Below are 5788 nucleotides of genomic sequence, written 5' to 3' on the forward strand. Positions count from 1 at the left end.
GATATATATGTGTTATAAATAAGTGTCATAATATTAAGTTGTTGAGAAACAACTTAATATCATTAGTCACATGGGTTGTTAATAGGTCAATATAATGGTTGTGTGCGGGGAAACGTGGTGACGAAAATGGATAACTCAAATCTAGAATACCCACACACCAATGAGACTCTTGGTGCAAGTATATGAACTGATTTAATCAATTCAACTTCCCAAGGGGTGTCTCATTGTTCTCTATCTCACAGGATCCCTAAAGTCAATGTTTTGCTCTCAAATCACTGAGCAAAGTGACTTAGGAATGACAACTCCAAGAACGAGTGATGTTTGATTTATATGCATGAATGCATTCTAAGATGTATGATATTGAAACTATGATGATTAAGCTAGCATAAAGATGATGATATGATAAAAGATGAGCAAATTATCCTAGCAAATGATATATTCTTGTAGCATGAATATTCTATGATGTATTTAAAATGCTTATAAATGCTATTATGATGATTTAGCAAAGAGAGACTAAATGTTTAGTAATTTAGGCTATAATGTAGATGCATGAAAACTTGGAGATTATGAAAATGAGGAATGAGAGCTCTATTATAGGGAAAATAAAGCAATGGATGGTCAAGATTGGATAACTTTAACAAGGGCCATAATTGAAAGTTAATCAAGCCATGTTTACAATTATCACCAATGAAATGGTGACAATTGCAACAACAAGAGGTTGCTTGAGAGGATATGTAAGAAACATTAAATGCTTGAGAAGACATGAAGGTTACTCTATGAGGTAAGGGTTAATGTTAGGTTAGGGTTGTCGAATGGATAAAGCTTTTACCCAAGGGGTAAACTCTTGTGCAAGGGTTAATAGGATAACCAAGGTTAAGGCCATGAATGCTTGATGAGACCCTTGGGTTAGATGAGGGTTAAGTTAGAGAGAAAGTCTCTAATCATGCAAGAAGGTTGAGTTAACCATTAATGGTTAGGCAGACTTTGAGGGTTAACTTGTTGAAGACATAAAGCCTTTAATGCATTTCAAAGACTTTAGAGGCTTTGAGAAGTGACTTCTCTTTGCTTAGGAATGTGACAATAATTAGGAGATGAATTAGGCTAAATTGGATGTAATTAGAAGAATATAGAAGGGGTTTAGGAGACAAGTGGGAGATGTAGGAAAATGCAAGTGGATGGAGGAGTATTTTAATTAAAATAAAATTACTTGATTTCAACAAAATAGATGCAACTTGCATAAATACAAGTGAAGGGATTTAATAAATAAATTAGATTTATTTATTTGCAAGGATCAATTTAATTAAATGTAAATTTAATTAAAAAGGGAGAAAGGGGAATTAATTAAATAAAGTGATTTATATAATTAAAGGCTAGAAAAGGTTTAAGTGAATTTAATTAAATAAATTGAGTAATTCATTTAATCAAATAGATGAAAATGAATCTATTTAATTAATAAATAGAATGGGGTTAAAATAAATATTAAATATTTATTTAGCAAAGTGGTCAGATTTATACGTCTACAATGGTTGTACAAACTTGGTTGTAGGTTGAGATGTTAAATCATACCATATATTTAGGAGAGTCGTTATAGGAGGTTTCCTATAATATAGGAAATGGAATCATATATATATATATATATATATATGTTTTTAGAATCATGGATCATTGAGAGGGGGGGGGGGGGTGAATCAGTGATCTACCGGTAATCAAATTAAAAAAAATATTCTTTATCCACCGGTTAGCAATGTATAATAGTAAAGAACATAAGCAAGCAATAAATAAACCACATATCCACAACACCATAATTTTTACGTGGAAACCCAGAAAGAGAAAAACTACGGTGGGGTTGAAACCCACAATATTCATATACTATGGCTAGGAGTACATAAATATTACATAGATGGGGAATGCACTTGCATTCACGGTCACTGCCTAGAGCTCACTGCTTAATTACAATGACCCAAAAGGCTACAACCTTCAGGGAAGTCTCACTGACTTACAATTTAATTACAATGAGGAAATATAGTTAAAGAACTCTGAAATAGAATCTAACAATGCAAGAATGAGTTTCGGTTAAGTACAAGATCTTTGACTATACTCGCTTTACAATATGCTATGTTTTCGTCTTAGTCAACTACTAGATCACCTGGGAATCAAATGTGCACGTGAAACTGCACTCAATTGCACCAAAAAAGATCACCACAATAGTAACACGCCGAAAAACCAATCACTAATTCAATATTATATATCCGGTCATATAAAAAATAATCTCCTCCAAGTCGGCTATCAAAAGTGTAACGTGTAGCTTCAAGGCGACTTCAATCTCTAATAAGACACTGGACCAAAACAATTTTCCAAAATGCTTCACCAATGTCGACCTCATCATTTACACCTCGAACTTAGTCACCAAAATCACTGCAATCACCATAAATCTTTTCGGACCAAAATTGCACTTGAATAATCCCGATTTACCGGTTAACTCATGCTTCTGGATAAGAGGAATAATGACCACTAGATCAAATCTCCAAGAAGAGTTTCCATCAATGACAACCCTAAATCATGAATCAAGCATCGAAAATCACCGGATGAGTGTCAATTGTCAACAATCTCCCCCTTTGGCATTGATGGCAACACTTGTGAAAAATGGCTAATTGTTGAAACCAGTACACCGGATCAATAATGAAATAATTCTAAGGCTCCCTCTTAGATCAACAACCAAAACTGTACGCTCCATACACAATCAACATGTACGTTTTTCACCTTATCTCTCCCCCTTTGACAACAATGCAAAAGATAAGGTGTGAAGCAAAATATATATACACACACCAGATGACTAGATCTAAACATACTTAAGTACATCTGCATATGTAGACTTAAGAAATCCAAAATAGGTATTCCAACCTGCTCGCAATTTCTCCAAAATTAAGACAAAATCGTTCAAAACATAAGCATGGAATTCTATTGCATGCAACTTAGTTGGTGTCTCCTAAGTCATATTCTGAATACAGTCCATCTTATGGTACACCAAGGTGTCCAACCGGGGACCAATTAGTTTCTGGAGTTCACTTACCCTTCTCCGCATCTTGTCCTTGTCCTTCTCCAGATTACTAATCTCTCCCATAAGAGTCATAATTTGACCTTCAACATTTCCAGTCAAGTTTACCGTGGAAACATATGCCTGAGAAATTTGGGCTAACTGACCTCTGCAATTATCTATCTGCTTGTCTATTTCAGTAGTAAAATTTGTCAAAATTAGACAAGACTTGTAAATATTACCGCCTTCCATTAAGGCCTCATCAATTAAATTCAGTTCTTTTTCAAGCTGGGCCTTATCATGTCCAATCATTTGCAAAAATGTTTGTATTTTGGCATCTTTGACTTTCTCCATTACCCATCGGGCTGATGGCGTGGTCAAAGAATCAAACTGAGTAGATATATGATCTACCAAGTACTAAAGCTTATCGAATGAGTTGGTATTAATATAGAGTTGCAATTTCGTTACCACCTATTCTAGAACTTTAACTATTCTATCAATAATCTTCTTCTCTTTGGACTCAAATTGTGCTAACTCCTGAGTAGCTTGATCTTGAAGAGCAACAACAACAATCATTCTCTCAGTCAGAGATATTTGATTAAATGGTTTGTCAAAACTGATGTTAAATTGAGGAAAAGTCCCTTGGCTTTGAATTTTGGAAGTGTCAATTGCCATAAGGATTGTTGTTTTTGTCACTTTTCTTTACCCCTTGTCTTGAATATCTTGCTTCTCCTCTTCCTTTTTCTCTGCCTCATCCTGTCCGATTTTGTCTTTATCCTCTATGGGTGCCTTATGTGCACCGATGTCACCACTTGGTGCACCAACGTCTGTCTCAATTGATTTATCATTTGCCTTATTAAGCTCAACCTCTCCTGAATCCAAAACTTGTTGCTCTGCAACATCCTGTGTGTCCTCCATCTTTTCTTCATCTATCACCAGACGGATCTCTGACTGTGTGGCTTGTGAATCTACTTCTAGAGGGGAAGTCGTTAGTAGCCGGTTCTCAGTGAGAAATTTCTTCCATATCTAAATAGTTTCTTTTCTGATCTCCTCCACTGTTCCAACCATAAGGCTGTTTACTCTATGTTTTCTTGTAAATTCCTTTTTGTTTGCTAGTAAAATCAACCTATCAATTTCTTCGACAGTAATAATGGTGCATTGATTGACCAGTTCTCTTTCTTTTATTTCCTTATCCATTTGACTTGCAAATTTTATTCTAGCATCAAGAGTACTATACAGATCTTTTGTAAGATAGTGTTCTAACTTAATTAAAGTTTTGCTAAATACATCCAAATGTAATACTATAGCTTCCTCAATCTGTCTTTTATCATTATCATCTAAATTCTCATAATATACAGAAATATTCTTCAAGTTCCCATCCTTGATAATTTCATCAATTAATTCTAGAGTAGATAAAGGATGAATCTGAGTAGTTTCTATCTTACCGGATTCTTCATCCATGTCAGGTTTGATTCTCCATCCTCTCTTTGGCTTGCTGGATGGAACGGGTTCAGATTTTACTTTCTTCTCTTTTTGCCCTTTCTTCTCTTCACCGGATTGAGGCTTCTGGATTACCCTTGTAAATTCTACTTTCTTGGGGGTATTTTGGATCTTTGCATCTGACTCCGTCTCAGATGCCACCGAAGATATTGCTACATACTCCCTCTATGGTTTCTGCTTCTTCCTCAAAACACCCTTTCCCTTAGTTGATGAGCTAGAAGGTTCAGTTTGAGCCGGAGGTGTCTTCACCGAAGTGGGAGAAGACCCTGTCACCTTAGGTTTGGCTGGAGATGGAGTAGTCTTAGGTTTTTTGGCTTTTTCTGTAGCATCTCTCACAACCCTTGCAGCCTTGACCCTCTCTCTTGGGTGACCTTCCTCCACCATCTTAGCAACTTTCCTTTTTCTCTCCGGTTTGGTGAATTCAGAGTGAAGTTCCATAGATTTCTCTTTGCATGCGTTGAACCTTTCTTCCTTTGTGTCTACCAGAGCATTTAGTAGGTGTTGTTCATATGCATCAAGTGTTCATACATCAACCTCATAACCCATCGACAAAATCTACACCGTTCGGGGTTCAACTGCCTCCATAAGACATTCATCCTTGTTTACCATAAAACAGATTGTCCCTTCATATTTGCTAACAATCTCCTTATGGATTCTTACCCTCTGCTTCATCTTGTCCTAGAATGTTTTGAAAAACGCCCATAGAGAAGCATTTTGATTATCTCTATTTCCAAGCCTCTCAAGACCTTGTTTGATATGCTGGGCCATCGGTCTGTAAAATGCCCACTGCAATCTACCAGTTCTGGGAATTTGGTTCAAAAAGAAAAGTGCTAAATATATAACCAGCGAACCAAACTTGAAAATGTGCTTTTTGTCCTACTTGATTTTCTTTAGATTAATCATGAGCTCCTAAAAAAGAACACTACACAGATCATAGTGTGCATCTTCCTTAACTGTTTTATAGGCTGCATGAATGGTTGTCCCTGATACTGAATTTAATCGGTTAGACTGATACACCTTATACCCAATGACCATTGCAACAAACTTCACATCATCATCTTTAATTGTGTTAATCTTCATCGATCTCCCATGAAATTGTGCACTGGTTAACTTGGTAATCATAGGGTTTGTAACCTTCCGCAGTCCTGGCTTTTCACCGGTTTGATGCAAGCATGTCACTGCCCTAATTTCCATAGGTGTGATCTTGTATGGTTGATCCAACCAGATAAACTCATGACGAATTCTTCTGAACAG

Source organism: Cryptomeria japonica, chromosome 1, assembly GCF_030272615.1.
Source record: "Cryptomeria japonica chromosome 1, Sugi_1.0, whole genome shotgun sequence".
NCBI classification, from domain to species: Eukaryota; Viridiplantae; Streptophyta; class Pinopsida; order Cupressales; family Cupressaceae; genus Cryptomeria; species Cryptomeria japonica.